At 43.9% G+C, this 13,324-nt stretch overlaps 1 long non-coding RNA gene across 3 annotated transcripts in view; it reads left to right on the top strand.

Moving 5' to 3' along the window:
• LOC147582427 (uncharacterized) overlaps positions 1-11,041 on the top strand; it is a 34,312-nt gene extending 23,271 nt beyond the window's left edge. For 2 of the 3 annotated variants that reach the window (XR_015249090.1, XR_015249092.1), the window contains one exon: positions 8,585-11,041. This is a non-coding gene — a long non-coding RNA (uncharacterized LOC147582427). The remainder of the gene's footprint in view (positions 1-8,584) is intronic. The other variant, XR_015249091.1, reaches the window with a different exon arrangement.
• The last annotated feature ends 2,283 nt before the right edge of the window (positions 11,042-13,324 follow it).

Raw genomic sequence — 13,324 nt, 5'->3', positions numbered from 1 at the left:
ATTTCGGCACATAGACATTTATAATTGTTAGCTCTTCCTGATGGATAGACCCTGTAATTATTATATAATGCCCTTCTTCATCTCTTGTTACAACCTTTAATTTAAAGTCTAGTTCATCTGATATAAGTATGGCTACTCCAGCTTTCTTTTGACTTCCAGTAGCATGATAGATAGTTCTCCATCCCCTCGCTTTCAATCTGAAGGTGTCCTCAGGTCTAAAATGAGTCTCTTGTAGGCAGTAAATAGATGGGTCTTGTTTTTTTATCCATTCGGATACCCTGTCTTTTGGTTGGAGCATTTAGTCCATTTACATTCAGTGTTATTATAGAAAGATATGGGTTTAGAGTCATTGTGATGTCTGTAGGTTTCATGCTTGTAGTGATGTCTCTGGTACTTTGTGGTCCTTGCAACATTTCACTCACAGAATCCCCTTTAGGATCTCTTGTAGGGCTGGTTTAGTGGTGATGAATTCCTTCAGTTTTTGTTTGTTCGGGAAGACCTTTATCTCTCCTATTCTGAATGACAGACTTACTGGATAAAGGATTCTCGGCTGTATATTTTTTCTGTTCATCACATTGGAAATTTCCTGCCATTCCTTTCTGGCTTGCCAAGTTTCAGTAGGTAGGTCTGCCACTAGTCTTATGGGTCTCCATTTGTAAGTTAGAGGCTGTTTATCCCTAGCTGCTTTCAGAATTTTCTTGTTATCCCTGTATTTTGCCAGTTTCACTATGATATGTCATGCAGAAGATCTATTCAAGTTGTGTCTGAAGGGGGTTCTCTGTGCCTCTTGGATTTCAATGCTTGTTTCCTTCCCCAGATCAGGGAAGTTCTCAGCTATGATTTGTTCAAGTACACCTTCAGCCCCTTCCTCTCTGTCTTCTTCTTCTGGAATTCCTATAATACGGATATTGTTCCATTTGACTGCATCTCTTAGTTCTCTCATTCCTCCCCTCATACTCCTGGATTTTTTTTCTCTCTCTTTTTCTCAGCTTCCTCCTTTTCCATAATTTTATCTTCTAATTCACCTATTCTCTCCTCTGCCTCTTCAATCCATGCTATGGCCGCCTCCATTTTATTTTGCACCTATTTATAGCATTTTTTTTACTCCTCATGACTATTTCTTAGTCCCTTAATCTCTGTAGTAATAGATTCTCTGCTGTCCTCTCTGCCTTTTTCAAGCCCAGCGATTAATTTTATAACTATTATTCGAAATTCTTGTTCCATTATATTGCTTAAATCGTTTTTGATCAATTCGTTAGCTGTTGCTACTTCCTGGAGTTTCTTTTGAGGAGAATTCTTCCGTTTCGTCATTTTGGGTAGTCCCTGGGGTGGCGCTGAACTGCAGGGCACTGCCGCCTGTGCTGTCTGGAGTAACTTGTGTTGGTGGGCGGGGCTACAGTCACCCGATGTCTGCCCCCAGCCCACCGCTGGGGCCACAGTCAGAATGGTGTGTACCTTATCTTCCCCTCTCAGGGGCAGGACTCACTGTGGAGTGGCGTGGCCCCTGTCTGGGCTACTTGCACACTGCCAGGCTTGTTGCACCTTTAATTTTAAATGGCAATACAGCACCTTATTTATCTATGATGAAAAGGTCACATGGCATAGTTGACTTCCATAGTAGTGAATATGTGGCTTAAAAATACTTGCCTGAGATTTCCTCAGGTTTGGTTTCCTGAGGGCAGAAGTGTGAGCTCTCAGTGCCTAGCAGAGTTCCCAGCCTGGTAGCATCTCAATATATATTTAATAAACTGAATGAAGGGTAAATAATGAATGTAAGTGGAGCAACAGAAAGAGTTCTGAAATGTGACACGGCTCAAGGAGCAGGGGTCTTCTGAGCCCAGAAGTGAATGTGGGTGTTCTGCTGTGGAGATCAGTCCTTATTCTAAGCCATTTTGGGGGTACTTGCTGAGGTTTGGCAGCCTGCTGGTGAAAGACAAGGGCTTAGAAGTGAACAGTCGTAGGCTCTGTGGGGAAACTTCCAGCATGTTTTGAGACAGAGGACATTAGCACCATCTTTGGGGCACCTGAAGTACCATCGTTGAGATTTGGGAAAGTGGAGACCCCTCAGTGGCCCTTCCTGAGTAATCCCAGTCCCAAGTCGTAAGGACAAGAATGATGAGGAGTTTTAGTTATCCCTAACAAGAGTATTTATATCACAGTTTCAAAAATATTATCGCCAAAACTTGATGTGTGACTCCAATGGTTGCCCATGAACCTTGCTCAACTTTGGATCCATTATGTAGAACTAAATTCACAATGAAGTTGGTGGGAAACATAAGTGGGGGTAGATTTTATTTGTTATTTATTTTTTCACCTTTCCCATAACAAGTACTATTGAGAGAGATAATCCTCCACAGGTCTCTGGAGCTCCTACATGTCTTACTGGGTCTGCCAGGAATGCAGAGCTCTGACTGCTCTTTGCCCAGATTCTTATTCAAGGTTGAGTTTGCAGTCAGCAGCTTTAAGGGATAAGGTCGTGTCTCACCAGGAAAAAGAACAGGCTTGTTTACTGCTTGCTATAAAAGCAGAGCCCTTACCAAGTTCACTGCTCCCCAGATACAAAGCAAACCCACTGCATGTGCACCACCCGTTTGTCCCATGGTGTCACTCATGTGGGACCTTGGGGCAAAGAGATTTTTGCAAACATGCTCATGCTGCTTCCTGTCATGAGCAATAAAGTCCTTGCCACCTGGCCAGTGGTCTTGTGTTTTCTACTAGTACCCAAGAAACAGCAATAGGCTAACTTATTTGCTTATAAGTAGGGTAAAATCAAATGCTACTTCCTTCAAGTATGTATTACTTTTGTGATAGCAAACCAATTGACATTATTATAAAATTAGAAATGATCCTTCTCTAGCAAATTGTTACTTTCCTTCCTTGATTCTCTAGTTAACACTGATTGAGGGGCACCTGGGTGGCTCAGTCAATTAAGCATTCTACTTCGGCTCAGGACATGATCTCACCATTGGTGAGTTCAAGCCGAACACTGGGCTCAGTGCTGACAGCTCAGAGCCTAGAGCCTGATATGAATTCTATGTTTCCCTTATTCTCTGCCAGTCTCTCTCTCTCTCTCAAAAATAAATGTTAATGGGGCGCCTGGGTGGCGCAGTCGGTTAAGCGTCCGACTTCAGCCAGGTCACGATCTTGCGGTCCGTGAGTTCGAGCCCCACGTCGGGCTCTGGGCTGATGGCTCGGAGCCTAGAGCCTGTTTCCGATTCTGTGTCTCCCTCTCTCTCTGCCCCTCCCCCGTTCATGCTCTGTCTCTCTCTGTCCCAAAAATAAATAAAAAAACGTTGAAAAAAAATTAAAAAAAAAATAAATAAATGTTAAAAAAATCATAAATAAAATTGACTGAAATGCATTGGTATGTTTCTATAAACAAATACCCAAATACCTAGGACAGAAAATGGGAGCCTAAGTCATTACATTTTATGACTATTGCCTTTCAGATTAGAAAACATATTTCTCAAGCATCTCAGCAAAATTCAGTTTTCTAGTAAAACTAATTCTGGATAGTCTGGAGCCGATCCCTGCAGCCACTCCTTTCAATAGTTGGCACCTTTTTTTTGGGGGGGGGGGTTGTTTTTGTTTAATATTTATTTATTTTTTAGAGAGAGAGAGAGAAAGAACATGCTGGGTTGGGGCTGAGAGAGAGGGAGACACAGAATCTGAAGTAGGCTCTAGGCTCTGAGCTGTCAGCACAGAGCCGACTCAGGGCTCGAACTGATGAACCACAAGATCATGATCTGAGATGAAGTCGGAAGGACTGACACTTAATGGACTGAACCACCCAGGTGCCCCCATAGCTGGCGTCTTGCAGTGATTTCCCCATCTAGCTTCCTATATGCCTAAGAGTGGGCAAGGGATTCTGCCCATGCACCGTGCATTCCTCCAAACGCCGGCCCCCCTTCTTTAGATTAGCAGCTAAATGTGCTAATCTCTCTAGATCCAGAGGCTTCAACCTCTCCTCCAAAGTTGTCTCTACCCTTGTCTCCCCGGGGAGAAAGAAGCATGATCTCCTCAGGGTCCTAAAACCATAAGCTCTGGATTTCCCTAGGGTTGGAAGGAGGGGAGGCCATCTCCCAGCTTTAGACACAGGAAGGAGGCTTGCCTTCCAGTGGGGGTGGGAAAAGGAAGCACTAAGATTAATTAGCTGTATCTCAGCAAGTTACTCTGTAACATCTCTCCTCAGTGATTTCAATCCCTTGACTCTCATACCCTTTCTAAAAAGTATTTAAAACCGCGGTGGGGCTTGTTACTAAACAGTGCTCACTAAGGTTACCACTCAACTCTCTGGAACTACATCAAGAGCCAGTTGTCAGCTCCATCTCAGGAGACATCTCAGGACCTTTGGCACTCGACCTACCTACCACTTCCTCTCTCCCATCAGCTTGCCCATCGTCCAAGTTTCTTTGTCTCTGGCAGCTCCTTCTCTGGATCCTTGATGGCTCATTTACCGACATAAATCTTAGAAGTTGCTGTTCTCCAGGCCTCTGCCCTAGGCCCTCTTCCCGTCTCACATCCCAGCCCCTCCTGAGGGGTCTCGTCTCCGTGGTTCCAGTGGCTCTTGCAGCCCCGTCCCTCCCCCGCCCCACTCCCCTCCTCCTCTTTCCTGAGCTCCAGGCCCCACCCCCCCCACCCCCCACCTCCAGCTTTCTAGAGGACTTTTCTGCTTGCGTGTGACACAGGCACCCCAAAGGCAATGGTTCAAAAACATATACTGAGCCTGTTCCCCCAAATCAGCTTCCCACCCCCCACCTCAAACCCCTATCAGCACATGATGCCACCATCCACCCAATTGCCCAGGAAGGAGTCAGAGCTTCTCCCATTGCCTGTCAGCGCGGCTTGTTGATTCTTTGTCCTCATTTCTACTGTCACTTCTCATTTACCCTCCGATGCCACCTGAGCCCAGGGCACTGGCATGTCTTGCTGAGATCACTGCCTCTACCTCAATCAAATCATCTCCCTAAACTGCAGCTGCAACCCATTCTCGACTCCGCAGTGACAAAGACCTTTCTCAAGTGCAAACCTGATCTTGTCTTTCTTTCTTGTTTTTTTGTTGCCGGGGGAGACGGTGCTCATCTGGGATATGAAACCCTTGTCATTCTTTTTCTTTAAATCTCTGAACACCCCTCAGTTTCCTCCCAAAGAGGAAGTCATTATGACTTCCAAATCCCTTCATGCCCTGCACCACCTCCCCATCCTCCTCTCCGAACGAGAACTTCTAGCCTTGCTGTGTGGTGCCGTGTCCACCAGAGGGCAGCTTAACCAGCAGTGCTGTGGAGCTCTGCCGCTCCGAGTCTGAGTATGCAGTGTTTTCCCAAGAGCTCAGGCCTATTCCCTGATGTCATACATCTCAGTTTGGTGAGGGAGGCAAATGAAAAAAGAAACGAAGTCCTGAAAGAATATCTGTCATTTAATCCAAGTGTTATTAAAATAGGAAACAGGAATAATTAGGGACTCCATCGGGAGAGGGGTCAGGTTTGGTTTGCTATTTCCTAAGATGAAGGACCAAGAGGAGGAACAATCTGAGGGAATATTATAAAGATCTGATGTTGGTAATAAGGATATCTGTAACACATTTTCAAAGTACTGGCTACTGGTTTTAAAATATATTTATATTGCCCAAAGCAGTTACTCAACTTTCCAGAAAACTTGTCCAATATAGTGAAGACTCCAGCACTGGCTGTAGTACAGAGCATTCTACATCCATCCATCTCCCAGCTGGAGTCTCCTATTTGTGCATGTGTCAGGGAGGGAAGGATATCCTTCTCTTGTCTTCTGACTTGTCTTTTGAGGTCCTCAGTTATATACATTGTATCTTCAGGGCTCAGCGCAATTCTTTCTGCTGGGAAACTTTCCCAACTGCCCCAGTCTGGACAAAACACATTTCTGATTGCCATGACAACTGAGATGCACGCCTCCACCCCAGCAATCTCCATTCTGTACTGTCATGCTTTTTTCAGAGTAAACTATTTCTCTAGGCCCATCTTTATGACTGGCTCACAGCAGGTGCACAGTATTTACTTGTGACTATGTAAAACATCCAACACATGTGTTGTGTGGCCTTTGACCAGTCATTGCTTTCCTGCAAGCCTCAGGTGTCTCATCATTTCAGAATTTACACAGCCTACAATATTGTGAGAAGGCTTAATCAACTGTTTTATGCATATTAGTAATAAGAATAGGATTATTAAGCAAAGGATTATCTGGAATTTCAGAACCTGGTATATTTGCTTGAGGGTTTCTTCTCCAACTTATGTCCTGGGGTATTTGCAGAGAGTACCACTCAATTGTAAAAAAGACAAGACTTCTGAAGGGAAGCTCTAGAAACACTGGAGTGGACCTGAACTTCCAGCCTTGCTGTGTGGTGCCATATCCACCAGAGGGCAGTGTAACATCAATGTTGTGGAGCTTTGCTTTTCAGAGCCCTCAGAATGCAGTGTTTTTCAGATAGCTCGCAAGCAAACTTCCCTCCCCCCACCCCTCCCAGCCATTTGGATGAAAATCTTTATAAAATGTATTACATGATCTTCTAGCCATTATAAGAATATTGTTATCATTGTTTCCTGTGAGTTACTGTCACCATTTTCTGTCATTGGATTAGCTTCATTCGAGGCCATTGCTGCTTTTCTGCCATCATGCAGAAAAACTGTCTAAAGGAAGTAAGAGCTAGCCATAGTCTGTGCATTCATGTTTTAGAAATAAAGTGGATTGCTTTTCCTTTGTAAAGCCAAAATAGACTTATTCCAGAAGATTTAGAAGGAAGAAATGAAAAAGTAGTGAAACCCTCCCCCACCCCCGACCACAAACTCTCACTACTTTTGTCCCCTCTGCCTGTACTTATCAAGAGCCAGAATATTCCAGGTTTTGTGGTGGGCCTCAAAAGTGCAGAGGTAAATACAGTGATGAGCTTGCTTTTAGGGAGTGTGCTGTCCAGTGGGGAAGGCTGACGGACAACAGAGAGATTATTACAATCAAGCATAATGCGGGCTTTAATGCAAATATGCACCAAGTTCTCTGAGAGCATACAGTGGAGGCTAAGTGAGAGGAAATGCTTTTTAGAAGAAGGGCCAATCAATGAAGTTGGATTTTGGAAAACCATGTATGATGGGGGGGCAGGTAGAGGAAACAAGAAATCAGCTGACAGAAATACACCTTCCTCTTGAGGAATCCTTAGTGATAGTAATATTCTGGCCTCCCCAAGGGTTTGTACTGTAAGCACGCAGCAGAGTGCCCGATACACGGTGGGGGCGCAGGTAAAGTTTGTTAGTATACGAATACGAGCCTCTATGATTTTGCTGGGCTACTGATGTCCCTAGAAGTTTTTGTCCCTGTGCTACTAGCCTCTCTCAGGTATTCACGTGGCCTCCTCCTTCACTTCATTCCGTTTTCTGCTCACATTATCCACTTCATTCTCTTACCCTTCAGAGCACTCACTATTGTCTGATGTCATATTACACCTATTGTCTGTGTGCCCCCACAAGAATGTAAGCTCAGGGAGGGCAGGGGCCTTATTTGGCTCACTGGTGGGTCTCTAGTGCCTGTAATAGTTCTTAAAACACAGGAGATGCTTGATAAATATCTTCTGAAAACGTAAAAGGAACGAGTATGAGAGTCATCAACTTTGCTTTTACTTTGTAATTGAAAATGCATACACGGGGCGCCTGGGTGGCTCAGGTCATAATCTCAAGGTTCATGGGTTTAAGCCCCGCATCAGGCTCTGTGCTGACAGCTCGGAGCCTGGAGCCTGCTTCGGCTTCTGGGTCTCCCTCTTTGCTCCTCCCCAGCTGGCACTCTGTCTCTCTCTCAAAAATAAATAAACATTAAAGAGGTGTTTTAAGGGGCGCCTGGGTGGCGCAGTCGGTTAAGCGTCCGACTTCAGCCGGGTCACGATCTCGCGGTCCGTGAGTTCGAGCCCCACGTCGGGCTCTGGGCTGATGGCTCAGAGCCTGGAGCCTGTTTCCGATTCTGCGTCTCCCTCTCTCTCTGCCCCTCCCCCGTTCAGCTCTGTCTCTCTCTATCCCAAAAATAAATAAACGTTGAAAAAAAAAATCTTAAAAAAAAAATAAATTTGTCAAAGCTTAGCCAACTGTATACTTAAAATCTATGCATTTTATTGTTTATAAATTATGCTACACTTTAAAAAAATTCAAAGGGGGGGGGCGCCTGGGTGGCGCAGTCGGTTAAGCGTCCGACTTCAGCCAGGTCACGATCTCGCGGTCCGGGAGTTGGAGCCCCGCGTCAGGCTCTGGGCTGATGGCTCGGAGCCTGGAGCCTGCTTCAGATTCTGTGTCTCCCTCTCTCTCTGCCCCTCCCCCGTTCATGCTCTGTCTCTCTCTGTCCCAAAAATAAATAAACGTTGAAAAAAAAATTAAAAAAAAAAATAAAGAGATGTTTTAAGAAAAACATATGTATATGCATACTTTTTAAAGCAAACAATGGAGTAAGGTTGCTATAGCATGTTAGGGCATTTACTGGAACATCCAATATTTTATCGGAAAACTGACAAATGAAATAAGAAAAGAAGGAAACCCAGTTGTACCCATTCGGCTCCCACTCTCTTCCTCTTATTTATTCCAAGGAAAGAGAAGAAAATCATCCACGACAAGTAGCAGCTGTCAAATAGGAAGCTTCATGCTCCGGGAAAAGCGAAATCTCCCACCATGCAAACTCATGAACTACGGGTTCAAGTACACTTTTCTTCTGTAGGGAAATTGGAAAGACTGAAATGAGCTCGCCCATCAGTGTTACCTCCAGCTTTCCTGGCTTTGTGGTATTCTACAACTCTGAAAGTTATAGAAAATGGATAGTAATACAAGTAATTCTTGTCCATGGAAAACAAAAAGGGTTGGGAGGAATGTGAGATCATCCTGTGGCATCTATCTGCGAATTCACTTCAGCACTGCTTATCTGAATATAAGCGTGGACAGTGTTGAGTCCCCTCTGGATGGGTCATATAACATCCTCTTGTTTTCCTCATTAGTTAATGAGCTGCATAGAACATTTCACGAGCGTTTGTTTTATATTTGCATGAGAGTCCGATTTTACATTTTTAAAAGAATAATCACTTAACATTAGTAGCATATTGGAAAAATATCACCACAACCATCATCTTATATGCAATGCATCTTTTCAGTGGAAGCAAATTCATTTGCATTTTCCTGGTGAAGGGAATTTTTTTCATTCCTCTGACTTAAGAGGATGGAGTGGGGGCCTCTACCCTCTTCGGATAGCAAAGATCAACAAGGTACCCTGAATCCTGTTGAGAATTACTTTTTGGTGCTTAAAGATTGGACATTTCTCACAAACATGTTACTGCCCAACAGCCACTCACAAGCTTGCCTCTCTATGCTGGTAATGCTATTCTGCAGAACATCCCCACGATAGTTTGTATGCGGTGGCTGTGTGTGTGACAAGAGTTAGGAGAAGAATGTGAACTTGCTGGTAAGAACTGTGACAAGACCCATAGCAAACAGAGCCTTTGTTTTCAAGGGGAAAGGGACAGTCTTTTCAACAAATGGTGCTGGGAAAACTGGATATCCACATGCAAGAGAATGAAATTGGGCCCTTACCTTACACTCCATAGGAAATTTAACTCAAAATAGATTAAAGACCTACACTTAAGAGCTAGAACTATAAGACTCTTAGAAGAAAACATAGGAGAAACCCATTATGATACTGGATTTGACAATGATTTGTGGGATGTGACACCAAAAGCGTAGTCAACAAAAGACAAAATCAATTGGACTTCTTCAAAATTAAAAACTTTGGTGCAGCAAAAGGAACTATCAAGATGGCAAAAAGCCAACCTATAGAATGGGAGAAACTATTTGCAAGACATATATATCTGATAGAAGATTAATATCCAGCATATATGAAGAACTCCTACAACTCAACAGCAAAACAACCAATCCAATTTTTAAATGAGCAAATAACTTGAGTAGACATTTCTCTAAAGAAGACATACGAATGACCAATGAGCACACGAAAAGAGCCCCAACCTCATAATCATTAGGGAAATACAAATCAAAACCTCAATGAGCTATCACTTCCACCTATTAGGATGAATATTTTCAGAAAAAGAAAAAAAATGAAAGAAAGAGAAAATAACAAGTGTTAGTGAGGATATAGAGAAACCCTCCTACATTGTTGGTGGGAATGTAGAATGTTGTGACCTTTGTGAAAAGGAGGTTCCTCAAAAACTGAAACATAGTATTACCATATGATGTAACAATTCCACTCCCCGAAAGAATGGAGAGCAGGAACTCAGATACTTTTACATCAATGTTTGTAGCAGCACTATTCACCATAACCCAACAGAGGAAATCACCCAAATGTCCATTAACAGATGAATGGATATACAAAATGTAGCATACACGTGAGGGAATATTATTCAGCCCTTAAAAAGAATGAAATTCTGATCATACCACAACATGGATGAACCTTGAAAACATCTTGCTAAGGGAAAAAAGCCAGACATCAAAGGCTACACATTGTATGATTCCATGCAAACAAGGTGCCTAGGATAGACAAATTAATAGATGGAAAAAAGTAGAAGTTGCCAGAGGCTTGGGAGAGAGTGACAGGGATTGAGTGTTTAATAGGCACAAAGTTTCCGTCGGGGATGATATTCTGGAGATGGATAGTAGTAATGGCTGTGCAACACTGCAATTGAATTGTCACTAAATGTACACTTAAAAATAATTAGGGGCGTGTGGCTGGCTCCGTTGGTAGAACATGTGATTCTTGGCCTCAGGATCATGAGATCAAGACCCACATTGGGTGTAAAGCTTATTAGAATTAAATAAATAAACGTATTTTTTAAAGTTTATTATTTCTGAGAAAGAGACAGAGTGCGAGCGGGGGAGGAGCAGAGAGAGGGAGACACAGAATCCGAAGCAGGTTCCAGGCTCTGAGCTGTCAGCACAGAGCCCGTCGTGGGACTCAAACCCATGAACCGTGAGACCACGACCTGAACTGGAGTTGGATGCTTAACCGGCTGAGCCACCCAGGCACCCCTAAATAAAAATAATTAAAATAGCAAAATTTGGGGCATGTGGGTGGCTCAGCCGGTTAAGCATAAGACTCTTGATTTTGATTCAGGTCATGATCTCATAGTTTGTGGGATTGAACCCCACATCAGACTCTGCCCTGACAGTGTGGATCCTGTTTGGGATTCTCTCTCTCTCTCCCTCACTCTCTGTCCCTTCCCCGCTCACACTCTCTCTCTCACTCTCTCTGTCTCAAAATAAAAACTTAAAAAAAATGGTAAAATGTGTGTTTTGTATGTTTTACCACAATTAAACACACACATACACACACACAGAGAAAGAGAGAAGAAACAAATTGGTATGTTACTGAAAACAATAAAGCTGAAAAAAAATTAAAACAAGAGTCCAGGCATGACTCGCATAGTTTTGCGAGTAAGTAAATATCAAAGACAATGTTTTGAACCAGGAGGGAAAGGATGTTCAGATGTTAACTCCTGTGTACCAGTAAGCACCACAGTCCAGAGAAATAGTGATAGCAAATGATAACAAATTAGATGTCTAGTGTGGGAATGGGTAGCTATGTTGTCTTTTTGGCCCAAAACCTGATTCCACTAGCTTCCAAATGTCTGTATTTAATTTCTATTGATTTACTTTACCCACAGTTTAAAATGGACTCCATACGCTGAAATCGGGGGACTTAGGGACAACGAGACAAGGAGGCCCAGGGCCACCAAGCCACCACACCTTCCTTTGGTTGTTTCCTCTCTGCAGAACTCTCTCCAGAGCACCTCTCGCTCTTCTCTGCCTGCCTGGGAAACAAGACAGCAGACCTGGGGAGCAGCTTTCATCTGCTGGGGAGGCAACCCCTCCTCCTCAGAACATACTTCCCTCCCCATGTTCGCATAGATTAAGTTTGAGAAAGAGACAGAGGGAGAGTGGGTCAGGAGCAGAGAGAGGGAGACACAGAATCTGAGTTATTTCAGTAGCTTCCTAACTGGTCCCCTTGCGTCCACCCTGCATCCTTCCTGCATCCATCCTCTGTCTGTCTCTGCCTCCGTCTCTCTATGCTGCAGCCAGACCGATCCTGCTAATGTGAGACACAGGTCCCTCTGCTCAGATGCCTCTGCAGCTGCCCTTTTCATGCAGAGTAAAACCAAAGTCCTCACAGAAGTTTATAGGGTCTGACAGAATTTGGTTTCCCATTCTCTCTCGGACCTCGTCTCCTGAACTCTATCCACTCAGGCACGCTGGCCTCTTTGCTGTTCCCCTCTGCACTGTCCAGAGCAGGGACCCTCTCAACTCAGGGCCCTTGTGTTTGCTGTTTTCTAACACTGGGAAACTCCTCTTCTAGACACCCACATAGCCACATGGCTCATTCCCTCAACTCCTTCAGGTCTTTGTTCAATGTTTACCTTCTTGGTGAACCACTGCAGGGGCACCTGGGTGTCTCAGCTGGTTAAGCATCCGACTTCAGCTCAGGTCATGATCTCACGGTTCGTGGGTTTGAGCCCCACATCAAGCTCTGTGCTGACAGCTCAGAGCCTGGAGCCTGCTTCGGATTCTCTGCCTCCCTCTCTCTCTGCCCCTCCCCACTCACACTCTGTCTCTCAAAAATAAAGAAACGTAAAGAAAGGTTTTTTTTTTTTTTTTAATTGAACCACTGCAGGTGCCACTGTGTCTGTTCCTTCCTGCTTTGTTTCCTTTCAGAGAACTGATCAGAATCTAGTGCATAATAGAGTTATATTTCCACACTTAGGTTTGGTTTATTGTCTTTATTCCCATTAGAGTGTAAGTTCCACGAGGTAGGGAGTTTCTTACCTGTTTGGCTAATTGATATGTGATAAGTACCTAGAATAGTGCCTGGCACCTAGTAGGGCTTACTAAATATTTGCTGAACGAATGGATGGTCAACTGTTGACTCTGCACAGAGACCAACATAAAAACCTCTTGACCAAGCAAAGCTGATTATTACTTATTGCAGCAAGGGGAAAAACCACCCTGATAGAGTCAAAGGGGAAAGTAGGTCGAAGGTACTTACAGAATTTTGGAGTCTAAGCTCTCATGATTTAAGGTGGGTTTTCCAGGGCAGGAAACTAGCTGGCATAGTAGTTTAGGATTAGTGGACATGGCAAGGTGAGGGTCTGAAGGCACGCTTTTATGAGCAAAATATCCTCCTGAGAAGTGACTTACTGGGTCAGTGAACAAACTGCCTTCTTGATAAGACAGCTGTTTGACCAGAGAGCAAACCACCCAGGTAACTCCATGAACAACAGTTTTCTGAAGCACACAGTAAAGTTGTTAGTTTGCAGTCTTTTCTTCTGTTCAGTTTC

The sequence above is a fragment of the Puma concolor genome, chromosome A3 (assembly GCF_028749965.1).
Source record: "Puma concolor isolate L17-30 chromosome A3, mPumCon1.1.hap2, whole genome shotgun sequence".
NCBI classification, from domain to species: Eukaryota; Metazoa; Chordata; class Mammalia; order Carnivora; family Felidae; genus Puma; species Puma concolor.
This window is presented reverse-complemented; position numbering and strand designations above follow the sequence as displayed.